At 35.5% G+C, this 13,539-nt stretch overlaps 1 long non-coding RNA gene across 1 annotated transcript in view; it reads left to right on the top strand.

Moving 5' to 3' along the window:
• The window catches only part of LOC130456307 (uncharacterized), a 39,084-nt gene extending 28,493 nt beyond the window's left edge, over positions 1–10,591 (top strand). Inside the window, exons 2-3 of the long non-coding RNA XR_008914952.1 lie at positions 7,992–8,034; positions 8,946–10,591. This is a non-coding gene — a long non-coding RNA (uncharacterized LOC130456307). The remainder of the gene's footprint in view (positions 1–7,991; positions 8,035–8,945) is intronic.
• Positions 10,592–13,539: the final 2,948 nt, after the last annotated feature.

Genomic DNA, 13,539 nt, shown 5'->3' with positions numbered 1-13,539 from the left:
CCAATTGATAAGTTGACCAAGCAAAGGAAGAAACGATTCTCAAAGGAAGAAATGCAAACTATCAACAATCATCTTAAAACTACTCAAAATTGTTAATGTCAAACAAAATACAAGTTAAACCAATTCTGAGGTATCAACAACATGGTATAAAAATAAATTTACTTAAATAGTAAATGATGAAAAAAATTCAAGGATGATTCTGATGAGGAAAAAGTCACACTCAGCTGTTCTCACACTTTTTGGTCTCTGAATCCCTTTACACTCTTAAAAATTATTGAGGACCCAATCCAGTCCAATAATATTTATTAAGTGCTTGCTATCTGCTAGGCACTGTGCTATTCACTGAGGATACAATTAAATTTTTAAAGGACAGTCCCTTTTCAAGGAAATTACAATCTAAAGGTGAAGACAACACCCAAAAAGAGGCAGAAAAGGTGGGGCAAGAGGAGAGGGATAGATAGGACATTACTGGATACCTGGTTGGGAGTGGGAAGGACATCTAGGCAGGACAGCAGGGGCAAAATAGAGTGAGCTGAGAGTTCAGTTTTTGCCCTCTGTAAAGGAAGGCATTGGGAGGAATTTGGTACTCTGCTTTCTAACCCTCCAGTCAGAGAAGAGAGTAGGCTGAGGAAGGTGGAGTCAATCAAATCTGGAGTTAGCAACCTGGTGGTGAGTTTAATAGTGATCCTGGTAGGATCTTATTTCATGGAGCTGAAATCAGGCAGAAGAAGCAAAGTGGTTGCCCTCATAGAATATTTGCCTATGTGAGTAACATCTACCAACATTTACAACACTAGGAATTTAGAAGTCTTAGTATTATTATAATAACAAATTCCCTGAAAGATTCTTGGGAACCTCCAGGGACCCTCAGACTCAGAGAACTGCTGCATTATGCTATTGCTATTGTAGTTGCTAAGTTGCTCCAATCATTATGGAAAATAATTTAGAATTTTTCAAGACAAATTACCAAATTGTTGTCTATCCAACACAGCCATTTTGACTCTGCAATTCAGTTTACACTGCAAGAAAGTTACTGATGACAGCAAAAGCCCTTTCTGTCCAAAAATATACATAGCAGCACTATTTACAATAACAAAAAGAAACAAACTGTGTGCCCTGCAACTGGGGAAGAGAAGAACAAACTATTATTTATTTAACTAATTTGATTCTTATTTTAAATTTTAATAAATGGTAAATTACAAAAGCAAAAAAATACATGTTATCAATCACAACAACTCTTATATGCTATTTTCCATAATTGTTTTGAGGATTGGGTCTTTGTCTTGGGAATTGTATATTGTGGTGGATTCAACTGTTAGTACATTGGGGTTTTGTCTGATATATCAAAAACAAAATTTGTCTTAAAAAGAGAAAAGTTGAAAATGATATGCAATTTGAGGTTTTGTTATGTTATTGTTAATAATAAGAGAGACACATCTTGGATCAGGAAGACTTAGATCCAAATCCTGCCTTTAACTTATACTGGCTGTGTGAATAGGAATAAGTTGCTTAACCTTTCAGTGCCCCCTGGGAACTCTCTAAGACTATATATCACCCTTGCCAATGTACATCAGGAGAGAGTTTTCACTGGCGAAATTACACTGGAGTAACCCCAGGTTCAAACTAAAAACAAGTGGAAATAAATGTATGTTAATAAAAATAGTATAAATATATGCTAATAATAATAGCAGCTAGGTGTCACAGTGGAGAAAATTCTGGACATGGAATCAAGAAGGCTTGAGTTCAAGTGTGACCTCAGACACTTCCTAGAGGTGGGACCCTGGCAATTTAGCCTCTGTCTGCCTCAGTTTCCCCATCTGTAGAATAGGTATAATAAGAGGCTCTATCTCTGAGGTCTATTGTGAGGATCAAATAAGATAATATTTTCAAAGTGCTTTTGCAAGCTTTAAAGTATCATTTTAAAGTATCATGATACTTTAAAGTATCAAAGTATTATTATAAATGTGTATAATCCATTCAGATTTAAACTTTACAAAGAGTAAAGTCTGTTTTATTCACTTGGTAGAAACCAGTTTTGGAAGATTTTGAAGCTCATAGTAGTAACCAAACATTAAAATGAATAGTTCTAAGTCATAGTAGTACTCTCTCTGAATTATACATTTGTACTCAAACTTGTAGGTTGGATCCCCAGAAAAACTTTGGGTTTAAGGTATATACCTTGTGGGCATCTACACTAAAATTCAGAAGCCCTCCCATCCCCCTATGGGTTTCTCATTTACAGCCATCCTGTATATACAATTAACCCATACCAAGGGCACATAATAAGATGCTGTAATGAAGACTACTAGCCCCCTTGATGATACAACCAATGGAAATGGTGAAGAGGGAAATCCCCCTTTTTCCTCATGGACATTTTATTCTCAAATAGTCCCTAAGTTTAAATTCCCTCTAACTTGCAAAATAACTATCTTTTCCATGTTGTCCAGGGCATGCTAATCTTCTGTTAGCCATTGGGATTGCTCTTTTTGATTTACTGAGTGAAAACTGCTCATTTCATAAAGGGAATAGGCATAGGAACATCCTTAGTTAGCTTAACCCTTTTTTTTCTTTTGAAAATCAATATTACTTAATTTTGTAGAAGAGAAGAACAGAAGTGCAAGGCAAGAGGAGGATCTCAAGGCAGTTTACTCCTTTCATTTAAAAAAAGGGCATTGATGGGGGCAGCTGGGTAGCTCAGTGTGTTGAGAGCTAGCCCTAGAGACGGGAGGTCCTAGGTTCAAATCTGGCCTCAGACCCTTCCCAGCTGTGTGACCCTGGGCAAGTCACTTGACCCCCATTGCCTAGCCCTTACCACTCTTCTGCCTTGGAGCCAATACACAGTATTGACTCCAAGACGGAAGGTAAGGGTTTATTAAAAAAAAAAAAGGGCATTGATACATCCTTCTGTTTTGGAGAATTCATGGGGATTAGAGAAAGTTTCTAGTCTTCTATCTTGTTGCTTAGATGCTTAAATTGGGGAAAGGTTATTCAGTGATCAAATCCCTTATATTAGTAATTTCTAAAATATGCAACAGTCAATACATGTGGATCTTTTTTTTTTTAACCCTTCTCTTCCATCTTGGAATCAATACTGTGTATTGGTTCCAAGGCAGAAGAACGGTAAGGGCTAGGCAATGGGAGTTAAAGGACATTCCCAGGGTCACACAGCTGGGAAGTGTCTGAGGCCAGATTTGAACCCAGGATCTCCCATCTCTAGGCCTGGCTCTCAATCCACTGAGCTACCCAGATGCCACCATACCCATGGGGCTCTTTTTAAAAAAAATTTATTTAATTAGATGATTAAGAATATTTTTCCATGGTAACAAGACTCATGTTCTTTCCCTCCCCTCCCCCCACCTCCATCCCATATCTGATGCATAATTCCACTGGGTTTAACATGTGTCATTCCCATGTGGATCTTGATGGAAATTGTGGCTGTAAAATGTGATATATGCATTCTGTGCTTTTTGTGTGTGGCTGTGATGTTAGTGGTAGTGCCATATCAATTGATGAGTAAATAAGCATTTATTAAGCACCCATTATATGCCAGCAACTACTCTAAAGGGCCAGGGACACAAACATAAAAAGGAACTAGTCCTGACCCTCAAATAGCTTACATTCTAATGAGGTAAAGATGTATACATATAGGTACATAGAGGACATATACAAATCAAGTACCTGGTAATCTTGAAGGGAAAAGCATTAGTAGTTGAGAGCACTAGCAGTAATAGTGATATGAGTCCTCTATTGAACTTCTCAAGGTCAGCCAAGGGAGGACTGAACCTTCTCAAACAGCTACAAAAAACAAATATCAACTAGAATTTGCTCTAAGACAGGGGATTTTGTAACAGTTAACCCTTTGGCAGTCTTTTGAAGCCTATGGATTGTCTTTTCAGAATAATTTTTTTAAGTAACTGAAAGAAATGTTAGATTTAAGTTAGAGATTAGTGAAAATAAATATATTTTTTTCTCATTTCAGTTCACAGATCTCTTGAAATCTAGCTAGAGATCTCTTGGTCCATGTATCCCAAAATAAATCCTTGTTCTAAGAATTCTCAGTCACCAATTATCAGTATACACTTTAGGCTTCTAATCAAAACTCTTTACCCAATCTTCTGATGGAATATAAGCTCTGTGTGGGAAGGAAATGTTTCACTTTTATATTTGTATCCTAGTACCTAGCATAGTCTCTGGCATATAGAAGGCAATGAATAATGCTTATTGATTCTGGGCAAAGCCTGGTGTTGTAATATGACTAAAATTAATATTAATGCTACTTTTAATTACCAAAGTTTTCCATTTTGGGGGGTGACTTTGATCTACATCATAAATACTTATTTTGAGTCCTAGTTGAATAACTATGATTGTGAATATCTGAAGGAAATATGAAAGGGTCTTTGCTCAGAACTCTATTTGAAGCTATATTTTTTAACAAACCAATATGTATTAATTAGATACGTTTCTTCTTACTAGCATTACTTCCAGTTTGATGTGGTTTCTTAAAAGGTCATAGAATGATCCAAAGACAACTCTTATGATGAAATTTGGGAGGGAAAGATGTAGAGGGGAGGTCAGGTATAGATCCATGCTTTTATGGGTACAGGAAATTCCTAAAGTAAAAATTCTTCCCTCTAACAGAGATCAGCAGCTCTTTATAGCTCATAGTTTTAAAGAGTTGCCTGGGTCATTAGGAGGGTTAAATGACTAGTTTATTATTATGACAGGTATCATGCTGGAGATAGCTTGAACCATTGTTAAATTTTGAAAATTTTAGTGTGAGCATTTATACCTCAGAAATCAGCAAACCTGAACAGTATGGAATAAAAATTAATGGTTTGACTAAAATATATGAAAATTATAAATAATAATAGTTGTCTGTTCAAAGTATTATTGCTCAAAATCAAATGACTTTAAAAGCTTTTATTTACAAAAGAGGTGGAAAGAGTGAAAGCAGAGAAATACAAAAGGGTAGAGAAGACATTAGGCTATCTAACTAAATATTGTTCTGGTGTTCCACTCAGCCAGACTTGTTGACCTTCAACCAGAATTAAATTCTCTCCAGAAGACAGGAAGGGAAAGCCAGCTATCCACTCACCCAAGTTCCCTCCAATAGGCAGGTCAAGACAATGATTAGAGCTAAAGGTGACTCCTGAGGCTGACTTTCTTCCTTGAACCAATCTTCTTTTTGAAACTGACTTCCTTCTTGAAGTTGAACTTCCCAGCTCCAGAAATTCAGGGCCTTTTAGAGTGGTTTCTTGTCCCTTCCCCTCTTCACAAGGGCCAATGAATTACAGCTTCCAAATTGCCCAGCAATGCCCAGGGGCAGTGTATATAGGATCCACTTCTCACCTTATGGAGGTGTGAATTCTCATCAAAAGGGTTCACAGTTTCCTGGCTGAGTTTCTGAGGGTGTGAATTCACTAAGTGGTTTGGGAGCTCCTCCACTTAGTTCAAGCTTGTGTTGATTCAATCCAAAGGTAGGCAAAGGAGAGTTAATCCTGTCTTTACAATCTAGCAAGGTACTATATAAGGGTACTTAAGTTATTGTTAACCAAAGTGTTAACTCCAACTAGGCAAAGAGAATAAAGAATTCCCTTTTTACAAGTGTAAACTCAGAATAGACAAAGAGAACCAAGAATTTCCTTTCATAGAACATATGGAAGAGGAAAAGGTTCATAGTCCTCTTTGATACCAGATAATTAATTACCAGGGAGATTATCACAGATTCCAAACAGAGTATAGGCAAAAAGCCAGCATACTTATTGGTGTGTAACTATATCTCACAAGGGACTTTCTCCTATAGAGGCCTACTGTGAAAAAGGTAAAAATAGAACAGAAATGTTGGTTCAATTATTGTGAGGTAATTCTTGAATGTCAATGAATAGAGAAATAACCATTATCAAACCAGAAAAAAAAAAACAAAAGGGAAAATGGGAATTTGAGTCTCTCCATATAATTGAAATTAACCAGAGGATCCAGCCAAAGCTAAATTGAGATATCAGCTGAAATGATAGAACTTGATATGAAAAAATACATATACATATATTTGCACATATATGTATATTTTTACGTATACATGTAAATAGAAATAGAGAAACAAACAACCCCACAGACATCCAAATTAAATGCACTTGTGACTGCATACAAATATTATCAAAAAAGTAAGTACTTTGTGAATCTATTGATGTTAAATTATAGTCTGTGTTTAATGCCAGATGAAAATTATTGAGTTCCTGGCTCAAATAACACTTGCTAAATTATCTTAGTTGCCAACAAGCCATTTCTCAAACCAAAAGATTATATAATCATTTATGCTTAGTTTTTATGATTTGTATTCTATAGAATTTATTGTATGCTAAAGGCCTCCAAGAAATAGCAATCTGCAGTTCTTAAATGACTGTTGACTTCTTACTAAAAGATTGGTGGGTAATTGTGTTACACAATAATTTTTGTAGTGAATGATTTTAAACCATCTTCATGGGGAAATGCATCAAGACCCTGTGCCTATTCAACTACTGCTTGGATTAGAATTTAGAGCTTGTATGGCATTGCAACTCAGTAAAGAGATCTGTGAATTCAAATTCTGATTTTGAATATTTCATGCTTTTGGTGAAATATCTTTTTTTCCACCCTGGAATATGGGGAGAACAACATTTTGATTTAAAATCAGTAAATGGTTGATATGAATGAACCACAACAGAGAAAGAAAGATAGATGGCAAATTAGGCTCTAACTAATGAAATAATATTTGTAAGAACCTGGCACATAGTAGGTGCATAGTATGTGTTTATTCCATTCTCTTATAGGAATAAAAAAATAAAATAAAAAAAATCATTCAATGGGCAATCATTTATTAAGAGCCTACACTATATCTACACTGTCTATGTATCTATACAGTATCTACCCTGTATGGCGACCACAAAGGGATCCTTAGGTGAAAAGCCAGCAGCCAGAGAATCCTGGGCGTCTATATGTGTCCTTTACTATGTCTCCTGTAAAGGCAAGCCACATCCATTAAGGGTCACTTCACAATGGCTAAGTTTCCCCAAGGCTAAAATCACAGGTCGATATTTTCCAAGAACTTCAAATGGAGAAGCATACAGACATTACAGTGGTAGACAGAACTGAGACTCACTCGACCCCAGTTCGGGGTCCGCTGAATGTTTAGTGAGGATTACTGCTAGTTGTACTATTCTGGTACACTGAATCATTTTAATGTACTGAGTTTTAACTACTGTTATATTCTGTTGTTTTTCCCCTATAACCATACTGAATGAACATTGAGTAAGCCCATATTTAAAAACAGCCTTTCTAATTTTGACTTTGTAAATTGTCACATAGAGGATAGATGGACTTCATCAGAACTGGTTACAATTGTATAACAACCTTTGGAAAATTGAATGTGCTAAATATCTCAATTGATTTTAAGGGTTTTTTAGACATGATTTTTAGAATTTTTTCTTAACAATCTCTGGTTATTTTTGTCTGCCCCTAACACAAGGTGTAAGGCCCATTCTAATAGCTGAAATGAAATACAATTATAACCCCCAACCTTCCCGCATTTCTAAATATGTGAATGGAAGTTGGGGCAGTTAATCTCAGGGCATTTGTACCCCTAAAAAGCCTCCAAAAAAGGAGCACCTCTCATTTATAACTCTTCAGCTCACTACTTTACTTCCACCAGAATGATCTCTAGATTTCTTGATGATGTTCTTAACCCAAAATGAGTTTTGCTTTGTTTAAAAATATGTTTATTATCAAGGTTGAAAAATTTGCTATGTTTGTAAAAAATTGTGACAAATATCCATCAGTTCATAGGCTTTTAAAAATGCCATACAGCAACGTTTGGGAAATATGATAGTGTGTTTGTTTGCTATTGTAATTAATTGGGCCATTGAGAATTTTGGGGATATTGATATCTATATATTTGTAATACTGTTCTTTATAAAAAAAAAAACAACCTTGTAACATTCATTTGCTCATACTCACAGTGGATCATGGCCAGATATGAAGAGGAAATGGATCTCATTTTTGGTGAGAAAGCCTTGCATTCTATATTTTCTTAGCTGACACAGCGTGTCAATGATTATGAGCTACATTTTTCAATTTTTAAAACTCTTTATTATATTTTTCTTGCATGTGCAATATACTATTTCAGGTTTTTTTATTTTTCTCTCCTTTTTTATATTTGAAGCACATGTCACCAGTATTAAAATTTTCTTTAACTTTTCTGATTTTGCAGTAATATAAGTTTAAGATACATTTGCTAATGCATGCCCCCCAAAAGCTAGAAACTATAAAAATGATGCCACTAATTATTTAAAAAAATTATAGGACTCTACTTAATAATTCTGTCTAATTCCAGGACAAGATATACACAAGAGCCATTGCATAGGGCCAAAAATAAACCAATCTAGGACAGATTGATGCACTTCCAAGCCAATGCAAAGGTCTTGAACCTAGTGTGAAGACTCGAGGTTACTATGTTTAACATTTGTTATGACATAGGCTTTCCTTATGTCCATACTCACTCTGAAAATACTTACAGACGAATATCCTAAACCTTGGCTCCTATAATCTGGTCCATTTTTCTGTCTTTCATAGTGTGGTAACTTTCTGTAGTCCTGGCTACTGACTGGGTAAATGCATCATTGCTAAGATCACTTTAATTGGGCCCTGATTCAAGGACCTGTTCTAGATTTATTTTTCCTTTACTTAGAATTTTTACACATAAGACTTTGATAGTCTATATTTTCATCCAGTAATTTTCTTTTTTATTTGGATTTTTCTGAAGTTTTTAAAATTTCTCTTGCCAATTGATTCATATACCTCATAACTCAGCCATGCATCCCTAAGTGATCCTGTGTTTTTTCAATCACCCTCAACACAGGGAAATGTAAAAAAAATATTATTATTTAAATTGAAAAGTTTAAATTCTTTTTAAGAAGAATTTTAGGTAAAGAAAGATGATACCTCTCTGAAACCAGAAACTGAACTGTTGGAGAAGACACCCTGAAGAATCCTCCAGACCACAAGCTGCACAAGAAGATCAAGTATGAACTTTGGGTGTAGTTGATTGAACATTTATTTGTATGTATACTTTCATGCCAAAGGGGACTTCCCCCTAAATGGTTTTTTGTCAATGCATCCAGCAATTATTGGTTTTGTTCTTTTTTTTTTCTTACACTCAAATTATTGTAATCTTTAAATTGATTATGTTTTCATGATCCTTTGGGGAAGTTCTTCTTCCCAAATAATCTCACGGGGAAATGTAAAAATGGAGATTTGAACCCCAGACTCCAATCCCCAGAAGTCCTTGGCCACTTCCCAGAATGCTTTGTAATCTCACTGAGATCCTCACCTGGGCAAGATCAGAAATTTCTATTTAAACTGGTTGTAAAGCCTACCAGGGCTCTTCCTACTTCCACTTCCAAGGAGACGTGGCTCTCCACCTAGCAGGCAAGATGTGAGTGATTGTGAATGGGCTCTGTGGGCCTAGGCATGTGCTTTTCTTATTTTGTATTTTCTCTATTTCTTAATCTTTAAATAAACCTCATAAAAATAATACTTCTAGCAGAGAAACTAATTTTAACTGTTATACCTGTACATGATTAAGTCTCTGTCCTCAAGGAGCTTACATTCTCTTGCAGGTGACAAGATATATGTGAGTATATGCAAAATATACTCAGATATATATTGCAAGAGACAACAAGTATATATCTGAGTACATATGCAAGGTAATTTGAGGGAGAGAAGCTTTATCTTAACATTTCTTTTCAATATAACTAGCCTCAATTAAAATAATGAAGATAGCACCAATCATGCCAGAAAATAACTCAATAATATTTATTTTAAAAAGATTTGTGAAATATCCATCCTTCCCCCACCCCACCATAAAAGAAATGACTGTAAATAAGGAATGTAAGAATTTGAGCCATCTAAAAATATCTGGAGTATTGCTAGAGGAATTCCATTTACTAAAAAGTATTTGAGCAGCCAGAGTTCAACTTGGATTTGGAGTTGTATGTGTTCTACTTCAAGTTAGTAGATGTCATCATGCAAAATCCTTACTAGGAAAATCAAAAGATTGCAGAAATGAAAGGGAGTTTGGATATTATCTAATCCTGAGGCTCAAGGACACACCAAGTAGTTAATAACAGAATTGATCATAAAACCCAAATCTTTGGATCTCCTTAATCAACTCCTTTTCCCACAATGCCATCCTCTGATATTCTTAATAACCCTTTGAGGGAGCCATTTGTTCTCTTGATCAGGACCAGTGATTGATCTAGATAGGAAACTTCCTGGTTTAAAAAAACTCCTTTCACTTAGGCCATGTGTAGATGGAATTTGCTCCCCAGAACTGTCTTACCCAGCATCCCATTTGTGTCCTTACATTACGTGTGAACACACTAAAGATAAAGTTTTGGTATAAGCCCTCCCTCGCTCTCTTCTTTCTGGAACATGGCTGTGGAGGCTGTGGGGAGAGCATGGCAGGAAAGTTTACTCATGTGGTCATACTTATTAAGCTTTGTACTTATATTTTTTATTTCTTCTACTTCAAGTGATTACTAATAAATCTTATAAAATATAATATTTGGAGTTATTAATATTAATTTAAATCTTACAGCCAGCTGACAACTCAGCTGTAATTTAGAGTCCTTGGTAGTTTTCTGGGGCCTTTGGATATTAAATGACTCTCTCATGGTCACATAATTAGCATGTATGTAAGGGGCAGGATTTGAACCCTGGTCTTCCTGACTGGGAGGCCAGCCTTCTAAACAACGTGCTATTTGTTCCTTATAAGTTGTAAGGATGAGAGATTACTATAGCACTTTGCCTACTCAATATAGTAATTTTCTTTACATAGTTGGGAAGGGTAAGAAGCTTCCTGAAATTTATAGAGAGACTGCAATTTTTTTAATGCCGACTTCAGAAATCTCTCCTGAATATACTAGTATGAACATAGATTAGAGAATTTACAGATAAGGTAAGGCTGACTTTTTATATTTTCATTATTTAACTGAGGAAAATATGTATTGCTTAGGTTGATTATTTGATTACTGATACGAACCAGTCACAGGATTTAGAGCTGTGGGGCATTTAGGCATAATGTGGATCAAACTGGTTGTTTTACACATGAGAAAAGTGAACTCCAGGGAAGTTAGACAACAACTTCAATGTTTTACCAATAGCAGATTCTAGATTCAGGATTCCAACCAAAGTCTTGCCACTTCAAATCTAGTACTTTTTCAATTAGACCACAGTAGCTACCCAGAGTTTTTCCATACTTATATACTTGGTTGTAGCTTTGCCATTTCTGAATTCTTGAGTTTACTTAGAAAAGCCTCTTTGTAATGTGTCTAAAATATCTAGAAAAATCTGTTTTCACAGTTAGTCCTAATAAAGGTATGGTAATGAATTCAATCTATATATTTTAGGAAATATGTTCTTGTAGGTCCCCTACTGGATTTGTTGTCAAATTTGCATAGGTCACAATTGATATTCATAAATGCTTAAAAAGTTAAACATTTAAAAAATGGAATGGTTTAGATCGCATTTTAAAGCAATTGGAGATTTTTTTGTTTGATTGTTGTTGTTTTTTTGGTGTGTGTGTGTGTGTGTGCATATATATATATATATTTTTTTTTTAACTTTTTTCCTTTATGGAGTAGAGCAGTATTCCCCCAAGTGCGTTTTTGGGGTTTAGAGACAGAAGGGACTTTAAAGATCATTTAATCCAACAACCTCAATTTAGGTATGAGGAAACTAAGGCCTTTAAATGGGGACATGCCCATTTATTTATACTTGAGAGGATGGGATATAGCTCTTGAGCCCTGGGTAATTGTCTGATTCACATTTTGTTGAAGGTGAATGATTATGCATCCTAGAGATGATTTGATTAGATCAAGCTACTGTGGAATGGAGGCACCCCTTTGTGTTGAGTTTATTAAAAGGAACAGACAGATCTGCAGAAATCCCTTGCATATATAAAGGGAGAACTGAAACCAGAGCCCGGAGAGCTGACTTCTGACTGACCTATAGCCTCTTAAGCTCTAGAGATAGCATGAAAGAGCTTCTTGACTCAGGGAGATGACAAGAGCTAAGAGCAATGAAATCATACTTTGAAACTCAATTATTCCTTTTTAATGAGATATAAATACTCAGATGCAGGAGATATATGAGTCCTTTCAAGAAGTTATTAATTAGTATGAACACATCCTCCCTGAGAATATCATTAAAGCCCTAAACTATGACTTTTAACCCTTTACCCTCAACAAGTTGATTATCATTCAACAGTCAGAAGATTCTATACTTTTCCCTACTTTGAAAATAAGGATATATGTCCATTTCCATTCCTGTGGGAAGTATTCTATTGTCCCAAGACTTTTCAAGGATAACAGTGATTTAGCCATTATATTTATTTTATCTAGGACTAGAAAATTAAACTCACTGAAGGCAGATACATATTTCCCTCTCCTTATGTATCTTGGATTTCAATTGTCATTCATTGAAAAAGGAGGGAATGGAAAAACTGTCTCTATACAACAACCAAGTTAGATGACACAGAGAGTAGTTGCAATGCAATAGATACATGGTATTTCATGGAAGACAAAATTGAAAAAAAAAGACTCAGCAAAAAATTTATAACTTCTACTTAAATGTTTATGATATCTATCTTTTAAAAGCATGGAAGGGGCAGCTAGGTGGCTCAGTGGATAGAGAGCCAGGCCTGGAGATGGGAGGTCCTGGATTCAAATCTGTTTTCAGGTATTTCCTAGTTGTGTAATCCTGGAAAAGTCACTAATCCTGAAATACCTAGGTCTTACTGCTCTTCTGCACTGGCTTATATACTTAGTATTGATTCTAGAACAGAAGGTAAGGGTTTGTTTTTTTTTTTTAAAGTCTGGATAACAATCAAAATTGTTAGAAATCTAGAAAGAGTAAAACAAGAGGCAAATCTTGCTTAATTGAGATGATGGAGTAAGACATTTCTGGAATATGGATATGGAAGGTTATATCTTATTCAAAAGAAACAGAACAGTTTAAAAAGTCAGAGAGTCCAAGAATGTCATATAGTAAGATATGAGAAAATCTAAGAACTAGGGTTTAGAGAAAAATGATGGAGAGCATTTGAGTCAAAATCAACACAGGAAAAAAAACAAGTGAAATCACCATGGGGGTTTATTAGAGACCCCCTGGACTGAAATAGATGAGGAGTTTGGGGATCAGGTTATAAGCATGGCACAGAGACATGATGTGGGATTTCCATTCTCCAGACACCTGTTGAATCTCTAAGACAAAAGCAGGGCAGCTAATGCATTATTGATTTGCCTTCATAATAATTTCATCTTTCAAAAAGTAGAGGAAGTGAAGAGAATTGTTATTCTGAGCCAACATTGTTGACATAGAAAGTTGGAACCTTGGGTGGGGTAGAAGAGGAGGAAGTAGACATTTTTATACTAAAATTTATGATTTAAAATGGAGAGGAAAAGGTTGTCTGGTCTTATGTATGTCTTAGCTTTTGGGAGAGTGGAT

This window comes from Monodelphis domestica, chromosome 1 (genome assembly GCF_027887165.1).
Source record: "Monodelphis domestica isolate mMonDom1 chromosome 1, mMonDom1.pri, whole genome shotgun sequence".
NCBI lineage: Eukaryota > Metazoa > Chordata > Mammalia > Didelphimorphia > Didelphidae > Monodelphis > Monodelphis domestica.
The sequence above is the reverse complement of the archived record's forward strand: the minus strand, read 5'-3'. Positions and strand labels throughout refer to the sequence as shown.